The 22,307-nt window shown below is 39.2% G+C and overlaps 1 protein-coding gene across 1 annotated transcript in view; it reads left to right on the plus strand.

Annotated features, from left to right (window-relative positions):
• The window catches only part of CDK14 (cyclin dependent kinase 14), a 311,039-nt gene extending 292,957 nt beyond the window's left edge, over positions 1 to 18,082 (plus strand). Inside the window, exon 15 of the mRNA XM_008494133.2 lies at positions 13,840 to 18,082. The gene's annotated coding sequence lies outside the window, so the exon portion shown is untranslated. The remainder of the gene's footprint in view (positions 1 to 13,839) is intronic.
• Positions 18,083 to 22,307: the final 4,225 nt, after the last annotated feature.

The raw sequence follows: 22,307 nt of genomic DNA on the forward strand, positions 1-22,307 counted from the left end.
CTGCTTTGTCACACTGGACTCCTTGGCTGTTGTCTCAGCTTTTTTCCAAGGTCCCCTCAGTGGTCTGCCTACATATCAATACCCTGTTTTCCCCCAGCTACTCTCTTGGTCCCAAGCCATAAGTGTATTAAATGTCAATAAAGCAAAATAGGGAAGCACATAACCTCCTCATCTGTGGGGCCCCCAGAATCAAAGGAGAGAAGTCAAACCCTTGCTTTGACTCTTGAGGCTCAGTAGTTTCTCAGAACAGCAGGGATATGTATTTTGTGTTTGAAAAATAAATAACGTAGCATGTATGTTACACCTCAACTTTAAACATAACCACCTCATAAACAGGAATTTACAAATGAAAAAGTAACTTCTTTAAATTATTAAAAATCCCCTATTTCAAATACTAGTGTTCTAAAATTTTCCGGGATAGGGTTTCAGCATCCAGTGTTGTCTATTGTACTTCTGCATAAAGGAAGTTTTGGTGCCTTGCATTGAAATCCATGTGACAGGGATACCACCAACTTAGTCAATTCTGTAAAATAAGCTCAAAGATATTTCAGAAACCAGACTGCCCCTAAGTCCCTCAGCTGTGATTAGTGAGTTAACAATAACATTTCTTATTTCAGAAATCTCTTTTTCATCCTCCACTTACTATATATGGAAAATAATTAAAATAACTCTATGCAAAGCCCTTTCAAAGCACAAAGTAGGTATCTCTCTGAGTTTACAGTAACGTTATTGTTGGTTATTGCTTGTAGGGATAAAAATGTTCTGAGGAATGAGAGTTACAGGCTGTTGACATGCCTTTAAATTCTTTATTACAATTTCCAGGATTTTCAGTGCCTTTTCAATCACTTTTTTAATTTTAATTTTACTTTGAGCATGCTCTACTGCTAGATGATACTTTAGAAACCTTTGTTTGAAGGATAGTGAAGGAGGACAAAGAAACCTTGCTGGTGAGAATATATGATTCACTTCCATGGAACCTGAAAAACAGAAGAGTTTATTCATGCTAATTCATGTTGTCACAGCCTGTGTGTGTGGTAACAACCATGGTCTAACATAGTTTAACAAAGGTGAGCAAAACATGATGCATGATGCCATTAAAAACTGTAGGCACTTGTAATGAGGAAATCAGTTGCACATCAGAAGACAGGAGCTGGTGTGCAGCTCTCTGCCTGTACCCATCCCTCTGCTCACACTGCTTTGGAGGGTTTCTTTTGCATGACATACATGTTGTTGGCATTTTCCTGCTGTTAGCTCAATGATGACCAGTTAGGAGACATGTCAGAAAATGGGCAAATATGTCCCAAACAGTGATCAAAATCTAATGCTCTTGAATATGTTTATATTTGTCACCAAATGGCTGCAAAATCAGAACATAACTCACCAGTAAGCTGGTTAGATAGCATTAATATATCAAACCAGAGGCCTACATTTTTGAAGGATTTCATTCTGTGATGAACTCAGTTAATGAAGTCCCTGCTGGAGGTTAGAGATGTGATCAGGGCACAAGCTCCAGTGCTCCAGCATTTTTGTCACTGCCTACGCAGAGCCCTGAACACCTCACTTAGGCACAAAGGGGCAGCTTAATTCTTTTTTCATTCTTTGTAAGTGAGCTAGTTACTCATTTCTTCATGTGGAACTTATTGTCCTTAATGCATAAATTGTGTTTTTTGGCTGGTTGAAGTTGAAAGACAGTGTTGGTTTTTGGAAGGGTATCTGATAGAGCAGGTAGTGTTTATATTGAAAAGCCTGTATTTTAAGCTGAAAAGGGCTAATGACACACAGACAGTCACATTTTCTGTTTGTAGAGAGCAATGCTGTGTTCTGCTGATGTGTCCATTTCACCTTCTTTTAGTAATTAGACACAGAACATGCCTGTCATAGAAATGCTGGGTATTGTTCTCTATTGGGATTATCTGTCCATCTGTTCTGCTCCTTCTTTCTCTCCTTTCCTGTAACAGTTTTCGGCCTCATATCTTTGGGATTTTTCATAGAGACTGCTACATATTTTACGTGATTCATAAAATTAATTCAATCTAATCAGGTGGATTGAACTTCAGTCACCATGAACAAGTGAAGACTTAATGTAGTACAGTGCTGTTCAGTAATGCTAAAGAAGTTTCAGTTTGAGAAAAGCCATCATAAATTATGTGCCCACCCAGATTTATTTTAATTAAAATCATCCATGAGTCTTGGCTGTTGCTTTGACTACTAAGTACTTAAAAATAAGCTTAATACACGTTTGTTTTTTCCTCAGCTGTAAAAATACATATTCTGCTACATGATTGTTTTTTTATCTGATTTATTTAAATAGAGTTAGGTAAAGATGAAGTTTATAGGGAAGGTTAAAGGGTCAAAATCCCATTTAATTAACTTATACTCACTTGGGAAGCAGCCAAGGTAAAAGAATGCAGTGAAAGTAAGCTTCAAATAATATGAAATCTTTGAAAAAGACTAACCACCTTTGGTGAAAGGCTTTCCTGTTCTTAACCCTGTGTCATTTAAACTATTTAAATGAGCTATGCAAACCTTATATTTATAATGGATTTTTAAAAAAGATTAAGTATTTCCTGCAGTTACAAGAAAACTGATGCTTATGGTACTGAAAGAAAAGCCTTTAGTACTGCATCTTACCATGATCCCTGTCTTTGTGTACCACAAAATGCTCAGTATGTTGCACTTGATTTGACATCTATTATTTTTGCCTCAGATATGAAGCCTCTCAATTGTGTGAGGTCACTTTTTAAACACATATAAGTCAAAAAACCAATTAGGAGTGGAGAGGAAGCTTCTGTAATATCTGAAGGAGGCCACATTTTCAAAGCATGTGGATGCTGCATGATTTGAAAAAGTTATGTCCATGGGAAGAATCTCATGCTGGATTTTCCAAATATTTTAACATTTTAGTCATACATGTGGAAAAGGTTCTTACCACAGAGTGGGAACTCTGAGAAATAAAATCTTGGAGCTGTTCTGTGATCTCTATATATACTAGATAGGATATCCTCATTGCTGTGGTGATGCTCTGTAGATGTGCCAGTGCTGGAGCATTTTTTTCCATTTAATGCCACAGAGACTGCACTGTGGAAATATTTGTTTCAGTGTTCCATTGGGTTTGTTTGTAAAAATGGAACTGGCAGGGAAAAAACACATCTGGCCTGAATCTGCCAATATTCTAGTATTCAACTGTTTCTAATGTCACAGATTTTCAGCAAGAATCTCAAGTAGGAGCTGTATAGGTGAAAAAACTGCATACCAGTATTCAGTAAGTATCAGTAAAGCCTATAGGGAATAAGCATGAAGGAAAGCAATATTCCCTATAGACACCGCTGCATTTCCTAAACTGTGACTTTTTTTCCCCCTTCCCCATTCAAGTCTTCAGAACTGTTGGGCTGGAAAAAAAAATCAGGCTTGAAAAGGTCTACTTGAAAGGTTTCCTGATCTTCTCTGTCACTGAATGTCATTGAATGACATTCATGGTGTGGGTGGACACAGAGCCTAAGAGCTTTAGACATGATGATATTTGGAAATATATTCCAAAATTTAAATACCTCTATTACTTAAAATTGCCATTAATTTAATATACTTTAACTGTGGGAAAGATCCTTCTGATTCAGCATGTGAGGTCTGCATTCTGTCTAATTTTATGCGTGCTTAAAGCTTGCAGTGCTGTTCTAAAAAATGTATTTTAATTGACACGACCACTTTGGCATGATGCTCAGTCTCTGAAAAGCCACAGCAGCAAATAGAATGCATAACCAGATGGTGCTTAGCTAGAAGGATCTTTGCTATCCAGAATGTGACTGCAATGATATCTGTTCTGTCAAGCTTAGAACAAAGGCATCTGTAACTCCACATTCCAGATTAATTGAGACTTCCTTGCTGGATTGAAAGGTGCTCTCTTTTTAGAAACAAACAAACAAACAAAACAACAAACAAAAAACCTCTAGGAAAACAGTAGCAAAATTAAAAATACAGGTGAGAAATTATTTTGGTTTTATTTTTTTCTTAGCTTACTCATTCCTTCTTCTCCTTCCTTCTCCATTGAAGCATTCATTTTCTCTTCTCTGAAGAAGAATTAACAAGTAAAACTTAAAACCCAACTGTCTGCAGGTACTCCCAGGCTACTACCATGATTTTGTAGAATGAAACATTCACACTTTGTTTTCATAATGTTTAGCGTTTTTCTGTAGGAACTAAAGTAGTTTGTAGTATGATCCCTTGCAGAGGTACCTTTGTTTCTGTAAGCTGATTGGTAAATAGTCCACACCCATCTCAAGTCTGTCTCATACCTATTTTGTGCTGATTACTCTAGAAGCATTAAATTTCACTTATCTTTCAAGAAGTAACTTTCCTAATACTAGCAATCACAGGTATACAAAATTTCCTATTTTTAAATACCTGTGTATACTTTAATCTGTGCATGAGGTGGTGCTTAATTTTCAGGAGAAGGTGAATGCTAATGAGCCATCTGGCAGGTATGAAGCCTCTCACATCTCATAATGAATCCAAAGCTTTTCTGTCCTTTTTTTAAGTCTCTTGTTAAATATGACTTGAAGCTTCACCAACCGTTAAATATCTCCTTGATATATTGGCAAGCCAACATATTTTTATTGCTAAAAAATGAAAAACAACCTCAAAAAATCCAAGGAACTTTAAGGCATGGGCTCTCAGCCATCTCTTGTTTGCTGCTCCCTTGAAACATGTACAGGAGATTATCCTTATTAGGCAATCTTATGGGTATTCCCAGATTTTCTGAGTATGGTTTTCTTCCTTTTTAATTAGTAGGTCACTATGTGACAACTTCTGTCTGCTCCCCTATGTGGCTAGCCGAGGCAGATTCCACTGTGTTTCTGGATACCTGAAAATAATTACCCATTTGTGTGTTGGGAAGTGGCTTCAGACTTTGGAAAGTGAAGCTTTGTTATGAGAAATGCACTGGGGAACTGCTGTTGATGAAAAATGAGGAGGTAAAGCCACGATTTTATCTTTGCAGGCAAAACCAGAATGATAAATTTCTGCCAAGCTTATCCAGGCAGTTCCTTCTTGGCTCCCCCTCCAGTTTCCAGTCCTGTTAGTTGTTCTGGTGCAGCTATTTATAGGTTTGGTGTAAGCTAGATCTCTGGGAAGATCTATGTTATAAATAATCCCACTTCTGATACTTTAGTATCAGTGATCTAGTGTGCAGGGAGTCTTCTCAGGGCAAGTGACAGGGGCACAAGTTGCAGGGCAGGAATAAGGAGTTTACAGGCAACAGAAGTCTCAATCTGTCTCTGCTACAAAGATGAGACATGGTGTAAGGGTACCACAGCTCACTTAACTTGCACTCACTTGCCAGTGGTTGAACCTCAGTCCTTTGGCTTTTTGGTTTAACAAGAGCGCAGTGAGGAAATCTCTGACCAGCTCTTCCTGGTGCTCCTTTTCACCACAGAGGGGTTCAAACTTGCAATAAACCAGTTAACCAGAGCATTACTGGCCGTATATCATCTTCCAACAGGTATTTTCTTTTCTCAGTTCTATGCATCCATAACTGATAAGCTCTTTGTTGTTGTTGTTGTTCTTCTTCTTTCTGATGTTTTAATTAAGCTACATATAAATTTTGCTCAGGCATAACATTTACTTATCTGTTTCGGAGGAGAGCTGGTGCTACATCTGAGATAAGGATCCCATTGTATCAAACACTGGCAGGTTTAGGTTCTCTCATTATTGATCCAGGGGGGCAGCATTTCTCTAGTTCACATTCAGCCCATTCCTCTTTGGCAGCCTTTTTTGCAAGTTTTCAGGGTGAGTAACAGCTATTTAGACACATCACATTAATCAGGAAAAAAATAAAGGAAAAAAAAATGAGAGAGGGGTTTGTTTGGATTTCTTGCATGTTAGAATCTAGAAATTCTTTGAGTTAAATCCAACAGTTTTTCTATGGATAAAATAATGAGTGAAAAATTATGCCATTAAAAATACAAATAACATACTGAATCCTGCAACTCTTGGAAAAGGAAAAACAACCCAGAAGGGTGTGAGAAGTTGTAAGGATTTGGCTGTTTGTCAGGTTTGAGAAGTATGTTCTTGCAAACCAGTAGCACTAATATTTTTCTGGTCTTGATGTATACCAAAATCCTGAGCTTGCTTTTTTGTTTTCAATAAAGTTTCCATGGCTTTGCTTGCAAACTATACTGAGCTAAAAAGCATTCTAATTTTTGTAGTATCTTCGTCTGAAGTATTAGTTTTCCCGGAGCTCACTCACAGAGGGCTGTGCTTTATTTTTGAAAACTAGAAGACATGTAGTAGATTCAGTCCTGGCCATTTTTTTGTGTGAAGCCTTATTCAAATGGTAATTATAAAAGGCTTTGTGGACTTTGTTCTCAACTCAAAGAAAAAACTTCAGCTGTGGGCAGCTAGGGTAGGAATGAATTTTTGTTGAACGACTTGGAGAAAACTAATTTGGAAGTTACTATGGCCACTTAAAAGTTAAAGGTATACCTACAAATCAACTGGGAAACCAATCATGTTACCAAATATCTTTGGAAGTTAATATTGTGAATAAAATATATTGCAGGGAAGATCAGGCAAGGAGGATCCTTTTTTTCCTAACAAGACATACTATGAAAGAATTAGGATATTTTGAAGAGCCCTGTGTGCAGAGTATGCACAGTAGGCTCACAATTACTAATATGCATATATGCTGTTTAGCAACTGGTGTGCAATTTTGCTCCTCGGTATCAGTCTCTGGGCTGTTGGATGCACAAGGTGATGTAGGACTTTCATTTTGGACTTTTTTTTTTTTAATATAAAGTCAAAATTTGGAAAACTTATATTCCAAGTACGGATTTTAACAACTGAGAAAGTTTGCAGCCGTTCTAATATTGCATTTTTGTTAAATTTAACTGTATTTATGTAATTGGAACTATTGGCAGCTCCAGCTAAAATGGGGTACTCATTTTGGGAGGCACTCTAAACCCAGAAGCTAGGAGATAAAACAGAACCCCTGTTACAAAACATGAGTTACAAAAGGAGAAAGTGCCCTGCCTACAGTCACATTCAGTAGTAAAGCTGAAACCTTGGCTTCTACTTTCCAGTCCCTTATCCATTGTGCCATAGAACTCTCCCCTTTAAAAGGTTATGTCACTTATTTCATGGATACTCATAAAATATTTTAGTTTATAATTGTCTTACTATTGTAACTTTTATTTTCTGGATAGTTTACAGCCTTTGTCTAGCACTCTTTTCTTTTAGGGTCATCCCTTCACACTCACCCCCAAAGGCAAATCCCTTTATTTGGAGTTGCAGTGCTCTGCTCAGAGGCAAAGCCCATCTGTGAAAAATTGTTGGGGGGAAGAGGAATTCTTAAACCAGGAATGTGTCCATAGGCAATCTATATTATGATTCATAGGTTAGAACTGTGGAGAAGAATACACGGCAATTTTCATCACTGACTACAGAGCCTCCAAGATCCAGTGAGTAAGAATACCACAGCAGTAACTAAGACACAGGGTAAAAGAACAAGAAAAATTAATCAGTAAAGCCTTTGTTACTTAGTTGTCAAGTGTGGTTCACTTTACATAACTGATAGTAGTTATTAGTACACTGTAAGTATCCCTCACAGTGCTGTGTCTGTGAAAATAACAGCCAACAGGTGTCAACATAATCCAGAGGTGTCATTTAAACATTAAATGAGATTAAATAGTACTAAAGAAATGTAAAGTGAATTGGAAAAGATGTGGCCCAGGTAAGAATGTTCTCTCTTTATGAAGTTAAGCCCCATCCCAGTGAAAAGATTGGAAGTCGCATTCATAGTGTACTTGGCAAAGGAGTTTACATCTAATGTTTTGGCCACATGGGTAATTTGCGTGTATTTTGCTAAGGCTTCCTTAATTTTTTAATTACAGCAATGAAGGCTCCTGAGTTGACAGTAGAAACTGATCGTGTAAACACAGGCTTTGACATAAGTTGGAATGAAATTGTAATAATTTAGCTTTATTCTACTCCTGAAATTTGCTTTATAGACACACCGCAAGGAAAATATGTTTTTCAGTGTTATTTTAGAAGTGATGCAAATCCTGTGTATTTGAGTTCAGGAATCACATGCCAGCCTGTAGCAGAAAATATTTTCTTCAAACCTTTCTCAGTTTTTTAAAAAAATCATAGTTTTTTTTAGTGTTAGGTTGGTTTTTTTTTTTCAAATAAATTTTTAATGACAGCCTTAAGTCTTGCCTCTCCTGTGTATTTTGGAGCATGGATAACTAGATAAAACTAAAGCCCAGCAGAAAGCAATTTTAGTAATCTTATATTTAGCCTTAGTGAACAGTATTCCTTGTGAAACCACAAACCAGGTATAGTCCATCGAAGAAAAGCTTTCAACAAAGCTGGGCTGTATACTGAAATAGTCTTTGAACTAACACCTCTGAAGATACACAGAGCAACTTTAGAGGCAGAGAGTCTACTGAGCCTTGTCCGTGGGGTGATTCAGAGCCTGAGCTAACGATACTGCAGATCTTTCTTTTTTTTTTCCATATATTAGAAGAATTGCATTTCTTTTAAATCTCACAGAAGTAAAACTTTTGTGCCAAAGAAAGGACTCTACACAGTGTGGCAATTCTGTATTCTAAGGCATATTTTTATAGAAATTTCTTTACGTACCCGTTTTCCACACACATTCAGGCTCATATGTGCACATTACTCGTGTGTTTGTTTGTGCACATATAGACTCAGATATAAAATAAGACATGTATGCATCTGTGTAGATATATATTTGAAAGGGAAAAAGAATTTATGAGAGGCTGGCAAGATTTAATTTGTCTGCTTGTATTTAGCACTTAAGGGCTTATATACTCCGTTAGCTCAAAAGAGTGAAGAAGTACTCCTTGCTTATGCCTCAAATCAGAAATGCATGAAGTGCAGCTGCAGAGATAATACATTCTCCCCAAAGGCTTTGGCTGAGCAAATTAGGTGTCAATGGGGTGCCTGCACAGGCAGTACTCTCCCTAATTAGTCTCTTGAGCATAGTTGGTGGCGGGTATAAGATGATCTAATCAATTGGTCTGTGTCTGATGGTACGTGTAGAAATCCTAGCAGGCAGAGCTGTCTCCCACAGGTCACTCACCTGCACAGCGGGAACGCTCATTTTCATTTTTCATCTCCCCCATCACATGATGCTGACAGTTGGTTTTAAGAAAATTGAATCCAAAAAATATCTAGTTCATAGGGCATGTAGGTCAAAGTAAAGTTGCATTATGGGTATTGGTGATCCAATTAATTAATATTTATGGCAACGACTTGCGGATAGATATTAGCTGAGTGCAAATAGTATTGATAAAGTTTGGCTTTCTTTTTTTAAATGATTTCTCTTACAAAGGTGTGGGGGAAAAAATCACCTCTTAATAATCTACTTTTTTAAAGGAGAGTAGAGTAGCTGTGGTGTCTGCAAGTATGATAGAGGGAGAAGCAGAAAGAATATATTGTTGATGATCCTAAATACCCCCGTGTTTCAGCTGACAGGGAATACAGTATCTCCAGCTGTCAACTCACATTTTTAATTTAAATCTAGCATTGTAGAATTAATACTCTTACAATAGTGCTAAATCAACCTCAGCATAAATAAACCTGCACTCCTGAGTGTGCTCTGCATGCTAAGGACCCTGCAGGAGCACAGCCCCACCCTATGTAATTTATACACAAATTAAAAGCAGGGAGAGAAGGATGCTGGTGCTGCCAAAAGAAACACTTAGTGAATCGGTGATTTGCATTTTTAAAGGAATGGATGTTCTTTTACTAATTAAAATAAAACAAAATATTTGGGATTTGGTCACCCTTGTCTGCCTCATGTCTTAAGAGCATGATTAATGTTTACATTACAAGCTTTAGGATCCCTTCCTAGAACCACTCTTACATCAGCAGCTGCTGCATGCTGAAGTTGGCCTCTGCCATTCTTAGCATGGTTTATCACCTTATTTTATCCATTCAGGATCCGTGACAAACAGGATGTATGCAGCATTTGATTTCTCTAGGTAATAAACATAGAATTGAGTTACTTGATTTAGGTCACTTGATATTTCAAGCACATCATTAGCTTGCATGTAAACTTTTATTAGGCTTAGTAGAGGTGTCATGAAAACCAGAAGTACCTGGACCTGTAGTAAAAAAAAATGCAAGTTCATTTTTAAGTCAATCTGTTACACTTCATTTTTTTCTATTATTTTGTTTTTCTTTTTTCTTTAAACAAACAAAGAAACAAAAAAACCTGAGATCTGAAAGAACCTTCTTTTGCTCTTGGGAGATCACAAGTTGTAAATATTCCATTTAACAATTTACTCTTTTATAAGCAAAGCTGTGACCAGTGGTCATAAATACAATCTGCCAAGCGACCAGGCAAACCTTTGATTTGTATGATCAGGGAAATGTATTAAATTCCAAGTAAGGATATTTCTAAAGTATATCTTATATGGAATAATGTGGAATACTAAGCCGTCTGGGAACTCAATGGCAGCACTGAAGAAACAGTGCTTTTTTTAACAAAAAGATTGGTTCATGCCAATATAAAATTTCATGTTGATTTTATTACGGATTTTCTGCTGTGGACAGAGACACCCTTCTCTTCCTCTGGTTTAGGGGAGGTGTTTATTTGATGTGACACAATGAGCCTCATCTTAACCGAAACAAAAACAAAGAGAAGGTCTCCTATTCCCCAACCCAGCAATTCCAGTGCTCCTCTGTGAGGTGGCATATCCATGTTCAGCTAATTCCTCTGCCTCAGGAGAGGCAGACCCCTGCCCCCCATTGCCCAGGAGAAGGCTTGTACTCCAAGAGGGCATTCTAAGGCCAAGCGATTTCACCTGTTGACTCCACTTTGAACTGCCAATAAACATTTAGTGAATTAGGGGTTGAGATGCAAACATTACATATGCCCAGTGTATCTATTCCTAACCACCAGGCTTGTTCCCTTTCTCAAAGATCATGTAAAGATGCACAGGGAAATTGTCTTGGCAGCCAAAACTTGGAGTTCAGTCTCAGAACAACCTGGCCATCAGGGTGCTGGTCTGAGCAGCAGGAACAAGGCAGGAGATGAGTTTTAACGTGGCTTCAGAGAGACTGTGACCACCAGCCACCCCCTGGTTCCAGTTGTATTGTTTTCTAAACTTTTCCCAGCCAGAACCACTGGGAAATGTGGCACCAAATTGCCTTCTTTTCTGGCAGCTTTATTTTTTGATCCACTCTAAATCTTGAGCCTATGCAGAAGGTGGGAGGTGGCATTGCCTGATGTACAGTTCCATGGGTTCTCCAGGGAACTTGTTACCCCTGTTGCAGCACTGGCATAGCAGGACCCAGCAAAGCTGGAGCCAGTGGACATAAAACTGTCAGCTGCCTTATACTGACCCAAAACAGGAAACCAAATGGGTTTCTTTATGAACATTACAATCTCCCATTAATGTTTATGTAACCCCTACCACCCTTTCCAAGTCCTCTGTGTTCTGCCCACGGTCTGCATTTGTGCTGGAAGTGGCTGTCACTATGCAAAGGGATTTCTTTTTTCCCTGTGTTAAACAGCTGTCAGCTTGTTCATTTCTAAGGAACAATGTTCTAGGGCTTGGTTCTGTAAGTATTAAGCTTCTGAAGAAAGGTATTCCCCACGTCACAGGCTCAGGCCCAGCCATCAGCTTTGCCTACATAACCAAACTTGAAGCCAGGAAATGTAGTATTGTCACTGGTAAAATGTAGCACAACCCTAGGAGAACTGTGATGCTCACCTTTAGAAATTGTCCTGAGGTTGACTGATAGAAAGGAAAAATTCTGTGTAATTGCAGTGTAATTGCAGTTATTCTCAAATCTGTGCAATTTGGTACCTCCTCTGCATGGAGGCTTTTCTATCCAGATAATTTTGTTACCTGTCCTAGATATCCTTGCTGCTTATGCCAGTCTCTGGAACTTTGAGCTTAGTGAGGAAAATTGTTTTGAACCTGGGCAGATCTGGCTTCCAAACTGCAAGCCTGCCTTCCACAGCTTCAGTGTGGATGGAGGTGGGGGGAAAATTGAAGCTCAACATTGGAAGGAGCTTTGGGAGTCTAGTTGCTTCTTTATAAGGAGGGGCTCCAAAGAGGCTGTCCCTAGAAGTATTCATGAAGGAAGGGGAATGTTAGATTTGAGTAATGTCAACAGTGTTTCACCACTCAGCAGTTATGAATCTCTGCGTTTTCCGAACTCCTTTCCTTTTAAAGCTTATGAAGGGTAAACTGGTAGGCTGGTATGAGAACAGCTCTAATGTATTCCTTAAAAAAAAAAATTATTGGCAGTTCAGCCAAACTCCTAGACCCTGGGGAAAGTGGGACTTTCGTGTGGAATAGACATTCCACACAAACTCCAGAGGCATTCATAAAACAACCCAATATGTAGTAGACCAAGGTCCAAGAGGGCTCAAGATGCTGCCACACATCAAGAGCAGGCTTTTGTTAATCCAATTCAGGTATTCTGATGCTTAAAGTGTAAAAGAAGAAGAGCTCTCAGGAACCATGACACAAACCCTGGAAATTATGAAAGTTAGATGTTGTATAAAGATCAGGCAGTTTTGATGAAAGCCACAATTCAAATTTTATGCTTGAAGCTGCAGTTCAAAACTCATGCCTTGTTTTTCTCCTGCTTTTCAAATGAGTGCTAGACTAGATTCACTGGCACATGCATACAGATTGATTTAAATAGTTTTAGGACATGCTAATACAAACCAGTTCCATGCTCAATTAATATTTCAGCATTCTTTTTCTTAAGTACAGCCATTTCTGACTGTCTTCCTGCAAGTACATTTTTTAAAGGTAGCAGGTCTGTAGTTACAGTCCTTGGTCTTGAAAAGCCTTGTAAAAGAAATATATTTTTAACATGAGAAAACTACAGAATTTCTCAGAAAGTGTCACTTTATTACTTGGCATAGAATTCTACTTCAATATTTATTAAGAGTTAAGTATGTTAATTATAAAGTCCTGCCAATGGCTCCAGTCCGTCTAGCATTCATTCAGCCTTCACCTGGCTTTTCCTGCAGCTGTTGAATGCATTGTTTTAAGGTAATGTCTCCCACATTCTCAGCCTGCTTCCTGTTTTGTGTAAATCTCAAAAACATCATGGTACCTTCTTGCAGGCCCCATCACTGCTTTATGCCTAGACAAATCCACTGCAGTGTGAAAAGCACTGCAGTGTTAAGCAAAGCTATTGATATAATGTTTATTCTCTGTATATGAAAGGAGAAGATTTGGTTATCTGCCTACTAATGGAAAACCACCAAAAATAAAGGTGAATATGTGTAAAGGATGTACAACAAGGAGCTCCATGATCAGGCTGTGTTTGTGGAAGTGTTTATGACATGGCCCAAAGTTTCTCAACTCTTGGGAAGCAAACCTGAGGACACCTTTTCATAAGATAGTTGCAGGTGTTGCTGTGAAGGTGATTGCTAGGGATTTCAGCTAGGGACTTCATGAGAAAGGGGGCAAAAAAGAGTTTGTAAGCTGATGCTGGCCCAGCACTGAGCAACCTTCATTTGCACTGACAGGGTGTGACCACCTCTAGAAGAGCCAGCTGTCTATTTATGGCTTTCTATAATTTCCATGGAGAGTATGGGTGCTTGATGAAGATTAGCACTTGGGGCAGAGATACATGGATGTAGATTGATATATCTCACTTAGGCAAAACCCTGAAAACACTGCTGGTTTTGAGGTAAGAGCTCTGAAAGTGCTTTAGAAGTCTGTTCTTTGCTCTGAGTTGATGTCTTCATAACCAGCTTTGGACTAACCTATTTTTTACCAAGTAAGAAATCATTACAACATGCAATTAATGAGGCTTATTATAATTTATATTGTTTCCTTACAGGATTAAATTTACCAGTTTGGAGGAGGGAAACAAAAACCAACGAGGAGGCCAACACCAGGAAGGAGCCACGGCTTGTTTCCTTTCTTTCTCTATGGTGGATTTCAATCAAAAGAAAATTGAAGCTGGCAAGACCCTGTTTTTTTTCCTGCAATTTATTTAAAACCTTGCACGCATTTGGATACCTTGTGATTTCAGAGAACTATGTGAAGATTAAGCTTTTGCTTACTGATACATGGCATGTACTCTTTCAGTCTTTTGTGTTTGATTTTGTTTGGTTTTCCACTGCAGCGCTGCATCTTTGTAAGGATTTTTATGCTTTCACCAGCAATGTCTTAAATACATTAAGACAACACATTTGGTGTTCACACTTCTTCAGTAACAACTGTACAAAAAAAGCCAACAGTGGCACAAAGGACTGTGTGTTTTCTTTGAGAGTTTTGCATATTTTACAACCAATGGGAAGACTATTCCTGCCAGAGCAAGCCTAACTTGTCTGATCAGCTGACAATTACAGCACCTTGCCACTGTTCCTGAAGTGTTGTTGGGTTATTTCTTTTTTCATTATCTCCTCAGACAAACCGTTCATATCCATTTTAAGAACATGGCAATAATTGCATGTTTACTTCAGTACTCTGACTTTAGTTACTCTGCTTAGGCTATGTAGCATGCCAGTTTTCAAAATAGGTCTGTGAAAAAGACATAGCAAAAATTATGAGATGTAAGCAGCTGACAGATTTACAGCAAATTCTTTGTTTTTCTTCCCTCTAAGAATATTTCTTTCTTTTATGGGTCTTGGCTAACATCTCTATGTTTTTCCTCATCCTATTTACCTTTTGGAATGTTTTCTTGAAAACAGAGATGATGAAACAGTTCTGTTTAATTCAAGGCAGACACCGAGGTACAGAAAACTTTTGCTGAACGAGCCATTAAATCGAGCTGTGTTACTATGCTGTGTATAAAGCAAAGTGGAGAATTTTCCTTATCCCAAACTGCTGTTCCACACCAAAGCACCTTTCAAGTGCACCTTTTCAAAGGTACTCTGAGCTGACTGGAAGGCAATACCAGATACTGTGTCTTTAGATAGCCTTCCTGAATGAATCATTCAAATGCAAACTTTGCGAGAAACAAAGTTTTGTGATTTTAGAAAAGGAAACCGCTGCTACATTTTGTCTGGGGAGAACATTGTGTTCAGGGGGGTAATAAAACTGCCCTGAGCATGTACAATGCTTGGCATTCAGAGAGGGCAGGGCACAGTGAAAAAAACACTGCTGAGTTATGGTCCTGCTCAGACAGAAATGCTTACTAGGCAATATTATTGTACACATAAATTTGACATCCTTTGCTCGCTGAATGCATTGAATTACATTTTTAACAAGTGTGGTAACACTTTGGTTAGCTTTTCAGTGTTTAAAAGTAGGGGAAAAGGATTTGTGCTACTGCCATCTTATTAAACTCCAACAGCATTTAATAAGAAAAAAACACCCAATAAGGCAAATCCTTGAATGTACAAGTAGCTACGAAAGGCCTCTTAATGATCTAGGATATGAGTCTACACTTTCAAAGAGATGAACCATGGAAATATTCTCAATATTTGCACAGCCATTAAAAGACGCTTTTCCCCAATGACATCTCTGTTTCTGGATCTGTTAAAAGCCATCTGAAATTCACTTTTAATCACAATCCTATTTAGTACTTATTATAGTTTTTCCCTGGTGTTTATCAGGGGAAAAAAGTGACCGCTGAACTTCTGAATTTATCACACAATGAAACTGCCTTAGACGTGGTTTGTTTGGGTTTCATGTTTCTTTTTTTTGTAAAAGAAAAGTCTTTTATACATTATCTTTGCTACTTAAATCGTGTGCAGTTTGATGATTAAAATTAGCTATTTTTAGAAAAAAAAAACTTGCTGCAAAAATCTGAAGAATTTTTGAAAATGTAACAAAGATTTCAATTAGGAATATAAGGGTAGTTTCATAGACACATCTACTTGGCAGCTTAAATTAGGAGACAAGCAATTATGCTGCTCAACTAAACATCTGAAGGTTTAATACAGAGAATAATTCCCCAACCGTTCCCACAAGCCCAGCACATTACTGTCCATAGTGACTCATCTGCAGTGTTTGCTTAAGGTATGTTTGTGTATGTGTGTGTACACACATGTGCATGTGAAATTATCTTCTCTGCCCCATTCCACTTTTAAGCAACCACTGAAATAATGCTAGTCTAGAAATCTTCAAACTCAACTGCCCAAAGAGAAGTGCATAAATATCTAGGTTCCTCAAACAGTGACGTGATTTTCAGCAGTAGTGAGGTTATCTCAGGTACTGATCAAATAAGGAGTGACCTCTTACTTATGCACCTACTTCCCAGGCGCCCTGATTGCCTGTGGTGACTTGGGTTTGCTGCTCTCCTGCCAAGGCTCTGGGCCCTGGGGATGTTCTCCCAGCATGGAGGGTAACTGGGCTCAGCAAGCTGGTGCTGTTTGCATAAATTGCAGATTATTCCTCTGGAACAGCAAATCTGCTGGGAAAAATCAAGTTTTTTTGAGAAAGTAGAACCACCTCTGTCCAGGGAACTGATGGTACAGCCTTATTGCTCTCTTCCTCCTTCCAGCAGAGCCCTTACCTGCTTGGTTGGCCAGGTAGACAGCCATCAGTTAGGACCCCCTGACAACCCAGCATCTTAAAGAAGTGGGGTTTTCCCCACAGCTCTTCTTAGAGCTGTGGAATGTTGAAAGCTCACCAATGCTCTTGAGACAGCTTCAGCGAAGATCAGTAGTGTTACCATCTTTTTTTCTTATCCTTCTCAAATTGGGTCTCTACAGAATCTTCAAAAGGACAACAAGAAGTAGCCTGGCCTTCCAGAAGTGCTATGGATGCCAGGAACGTGGTGTTTCATGCCATCAAAAGTAAAAAATCAGCTTAAGTGACCAGTAGTCTATGGATCAGGGTCCTTGAGAAACTGTGGGGCTCACCTGGAGCTGATAACTGGCAGCAGCATAAGTTTCATTTTCCTACTGCTTGACTGAGCCCCAATAGATCCTTCCTGATGATATTGAGAGGATGTGACTTTGCTGTGAGAGGGGAGAGCAAGCCACAGGGAAGGAGGTGTAGTAGGCAGATAAAAGTGGGAGGGCAAGTTCTAACTCTGTATGAGATCTATTATTAAGAGAACGAGGAAGGGAAGATGGTGGCAGAGACGATCTGCACGGTAGAGAGACTCCTTGCAAGTTCAAGCTCACAGAACCCGACTTCATAATAACATCAACCAGCTGGAGATGGCTTAGTCCCCTCTCCTGCTGGGTTCAGATCAGCTCTAATCAGCACCCAGCCCACACTTGCACCAGTCAGGACACTCCAATAGTGCCAACACCACGTGACTGTATGGTATCCCAGATCAGTCGGGTCCTTTTAATTCTCAATATTGTTTTTAATCAGAACCATGGTTTAAGATAGTTTGCCAGTACATGCAACACTGAAAATTCTGTCTGCAGTAGACAGAAGCACTGGGGGGGGGTTGCTTTCTTGTTGGTGTGTGCAGGGATTCCACTCTTCCAGCTCCTGGGGAAGGAAGGTAGGATAATAAGTTCCCTGTGGGCTGGTGGGGGATGTACACCCCTGTGTGCTCTGTGTCAGTGCACACAATTGGATGTGTAGTCAATGCTCTGGTATACTCATAGGCAAAATATTCATCTGTGAATATTACTGGGATTGTAATCTTTGTTATATAAAACATTTAGGCTGTACAGACTGGGGAGCAAAATGCAGGTGCCCTATAGAAACAGAATTACGTTGCATTACTGAGCATAAAAATATTCTCTCCCCTACCAGCATTTAGGTGGAGTGACTGTATGTTACTGCCTTGCATTTTTCACTTAAGCAAAAAAAAATCTAAAAGTAAAGTATGCACTAAAAATTCCCATCCCCCAGAATACATTTCAATGGTGCTGCATACAAAATCCCTGCTTGCCAGCTTCCAAGTGGATTTTTGTATGGTGCACTAAGAGGTGTTCTTTTTTTTAACAAATAAAAAGGGGAAAGCTGGTACATGAAAACAATGTTAATGTAATTAAATATATATATATACTTCAGAAGAACAGCATAGTAAGCAGTACAGTAAAATAAATGTCGCATTATTTGTTACACCTTGTAATTTGTCTGTATTATGAAAGATGTAATGGTTTGTCCGCTGTAACTGTTGTTTTCTTGTAACATCATATTGAATAAAGTGTAGCAGAATCTCTCTTCTTCTTGGTATATGTGATCTAGACCTAACCCAGGGAATAAAGCCTTTCTTTTAGTTTTAGCACTCCAAAAATGAACAAGGAAATGGTGTAAACAACAGGTTTTTAAGGAATGAAAAGTACTTAGAAGCAGGCAGGCACTAGACAGTAATTAGCTGAAAAGATTAGGCACTGATTCAGTCAAACACATGAGCTTAATCAAAGCTACAAGGCAGTGCTAGCTACACAGGGCAAAGTTCTTTGCATCTCTGTCTACACTAGTTAGTAAGTTAATTATTTGGTGTCTCCATTTTGTTATAGGAGTGACAATGGAGCTATTTACAGTACACTGGGATTTAATTGAAGTAGTAGAATGGTCAGTGATTTAAATATATCAGAGAATAAACTCTGGCTTATTGCAACTTCTCTTGAAACAAAAACCTGAAAACTCCAGTGGAAAATCAGGCAGAAAATACGATTTGCATTTTTCACAACTTTTATATGTGAGTATGATTTACACCTTGGTTATTTTTCTCAGTGAGTATGTGGTGCTTGGATTCTTAACCTGTTATTTGTGCATTAGCATTAGATAGGCAAGTGCTCACCCACACTGCACATAATCAATATGTGCCTTCAGTATTTTCTCCGCCTTTCCATTGCTTCTGGCTTTTTTTGGTATCAGCATCTTGCTAGGACCTATTTTTAAGCAATGGAAGTTAAATCAATGCAGCTTGCGCAGTTAGAATAGGTTGGAACAGAATATTGACTTGGTTAGAATATTGACTGAAATGTCAGAATATGTTTTTCTAGCAAATGCAGGAGTCTGTAGGAATCTGTTGGTTTTAACCTGATATGGGAGATGGCTGGAGAGCACATGACTGTATGCTCCGGGCTGATGGGGAAGACACTAGCCTAGAATATGGATAATGGAGGGTGTACATTCTGGTCTTGGCTCTAGCTGATTAGGAGTAACTGAAGATTTTTTGGGGTTTTTTTTTTTTGGTGTTTTTTTTTTTTTTTTTTTTTTTAGGTTTTTTGAGCTTGCAAAATATAGACTTGACTGTGGGTCTCCAGTGTTCCAGGTTTTATCTGGCAGAATCCTCTTCTGGCCCCATTCTCATGGCAAAGCTCTTCAAAATATGAATCCCCAACTTTAAATCTAGAAAGTTGCTGCAAAATGACATCAGCTGCACCCACTGGGCATTGCAAAAACCTAAACCAAGGAAACATGCATGCTCATCTATTTCTACTTCACCCTCAGGTCACCCTGGCTAGGGCATATTTAGGAAGGGTTTTTCATAGTCTAGATTATTAATCTGTGCTTTAGGCTGAGCATCTGATTTGTTTGGTACTCCTGACTCACTACCTGTGTGGCAACTTTAACCTACAAATCTCTCAAGATACAAATGAGAAGAATTATTACCTAAAAGGGTTTGTATGTTTGAGCACAGGGTACCAGGAAGCATATTCACAGTGAGCTTTTAATTATGTAGTCTAATCCTTAAAGCCGTCTCCTGACCCCCTTGGCTGCACTCCTAGCCTGTTTAGCCCCAAGGTTTTCTTCCTAAACTAGCCTGGCTGCTACAGCAAAGCAGGAGGTGTATTTAACTAGAATAGCAGCCACCCCTCCCCCGAGAAGAGAAAAACCAGAGGGAAGGTGTTGGAGCAACCTTGTGCCACTAGGTTAACACATACAGTTTCTAAATAATGCCTCTCCTTGTAAACCTCTAAAAAGCAAAGCCTACAGCAGCGGAAGGGCTTGCTGCTACCAGTGGGGGGTGGTGTTATGGACATTAGATTTGAGAAGCTTATATAGCACATGGGCGAGGATAAAGGGATACAAATCAGAGAAAAAAAAAACCTGAAGAGATTAAAAAAAAAAATAAAATCCAGGGCCAAGTATTTACTGTTCATTCCCCTTGTGAGTGGTGTTATATATTGTCTGCAGTGAGTCATGCTGAGAGGGAGCCAGGCACAATAATGGCTGAGAGCAGTCCTGCATCCCCTTTGTTATTGCCTGTGCTGGCTGATACTGAGTTGGGTGAAAGAAAGTGATTCCAAAAATGTGATTTTTTTTTTTTCTTTTTTCCCAAAGGTCCCAATAGTGATTGTTAGGGTTGTTCTACCTTGAAAAAACTGCTAAACTAAAATCAAGCAATTTTAAATTAATTTTGTGAGGACCAATACAGCGATTCACATAAAAGACAGAAAAGCTTTAAGGGCTATAGGACAAAACACTGCAGTGCTGTATACCCTGGTAGTCTTGAAGCCTAAGGAGATTTCTGATATAGAAACATTTCAACCTCATCTTTCAACTGATATTAGGACTTCAGCATAGGTTTCAAGAGCTTAGGTGTTTATTTTACAGTCCAGCTAATTATAAGTTTGCCCCTAGCTTCCACCTGAGGAGTTCAGATATTCATCCATTAATGAAATGAGCCACATGCACAGCCCTGGGATATACCCTATGGGTGTAAAGGCATATTTTTCTTAGAAGAAAAAAACCCCAAAACAACCAACAGTCTATCCCAATAACCAAGGCATATATTAATTTCTGTTTTCAAAGCTTTGTATGGGCTCAGTCAAGAGAGTATTTCATTTGTGTTTGATGCACACAAGCATTCAAGATACTTTTTAGAGTAGTTTGTTACAAAGCGCTGTAACTTTTCTGTTCAAAACAAATCATGTTTCACTGTATAGACAGATAGGAAGATATTAATAGATTACATGACAAAGTGCTGTGCTCTAGTAGGACTGAGAATGGCTGTTTATTGACAAATGTCAGGCATCATTTCAGTGTGTAGCAGGAGAAATTGCATGTACCATATTGTCAGATTTGCTTGGAAATACTGTAAACACAAACTGCCACTTGGCTGATCGGGAGACATAGATGTAACTCAAATTCTTCAGAGACCATCTAAGGTGTTCTCCTATATCTCAATATTTTTTACACCACTCAATACAGACAGCAAAACAGAAGTGATTTTCTGCTTGGGAGGTAGAACTTGATCATAATCATAGAATCATATAATCTTTCTTTCAGGTTGGAAAAGACCCTTGGGATCATCAAGTCCAACTATCATCCCTACTGTACAAGGTTTTCCCCTAAACCATATCTCCCAACACCACATCTAAATGACCCTTAAACACATCCAGGGATGGTGACTCAACCACCTCCCTGGGCAGCCTATTCCAGTGTCTGACAAGAAGCTCTACAGAAATAGCCCCTTTCATATAGGTGGTTAACATTTTATACTTCTCTCCCAGCATGCTGTTCTGGCCCATTACATGTAATAAACACAAACCACTATGCCCCTAGCATGCCCTTTTTATGTACATTGCTGCCTGCTACAAGTGCTTGCCTATATGCTGAGCACTCAGAAAGTGGTCTGGCACAAAGTATTTTGGAATCCAATTGCCTGTTTGGTGGGGTTATGAATTAGAAAGAGCTGCACTTCTGGTATCCCACATCCACCAGGTCCTTTCCCGAAATGCCTGTTTGTAGCTCAGCAATGTCCATGTTTATACTGCTGGCTGTTCAGCCTGTACTCATGCATCTGGAGTGACTAATCTGGAATAGCAGGAACCTGTAATTTTGGGAGCAGCTCTATTAGCAGTCAGAAGTACTCCACTCTTCCGCCAGTCCAGAGACAGCAGTGAGTGAGCCCTGTCTGGCAGAGCAAGGTTTCACTGCTCCATAGCTTCAGCCACCCTTCCCAGCTCTGCTCAAACACTACATCTGTCAGGGCATCAGGACTGCAGGTGGAGGAAACAGGAGAGAGGGCACAAGACAGAGGCCCCTGTGCAGTCTGGGGGCAAGGCCATGAACCTGGAAGCATTTACAGGATAATTCCTTAGTATCAGAAATGTCCCCACTGTTTACCCTACCACTAGCTGGGCCCTTCTTTTTTAACTCCCATACTCGGTTATCCTCCCAAACCCCTTCCCCAAGCAATTGTAATTTAGTTTTAGGTCAACTTATTGATCAAAGGAAAGGGGAGATCCTCAGAGGGATGAACCCTCGCAAGCCCTTAAATATGAGGAAATGTGCTATACATTCACTGTAATAACCTGGAGCTTTGAACACCCTGGTGTCTCTCTGCAGCATTGGCCAGCAGGGTTCCCTATGCCAGTGCTGCTGAAGTTAACAGCACCTGGCTTTGGGGACAGAAGGCTTGTGACAAACCCCAGCTTGGCACCAGTGCCAGATGGGCTGAAGAAGCCACTACTTTACCCAGGATAACAA

Source organism: Calypte anna, chromosome 2 (assembly GCF_003957555.1).
Source record: "Calypte anna isolate BGI_N300 chromosome 2, bCalAnn1_v1.p, whole genome shotgun sequence".
Taxonomy (NCBI): Eukaryota; Metazoa; Chordata; class Aves; order Apodiformes; family Trochilidae; genus Calypte; species Calypte anna.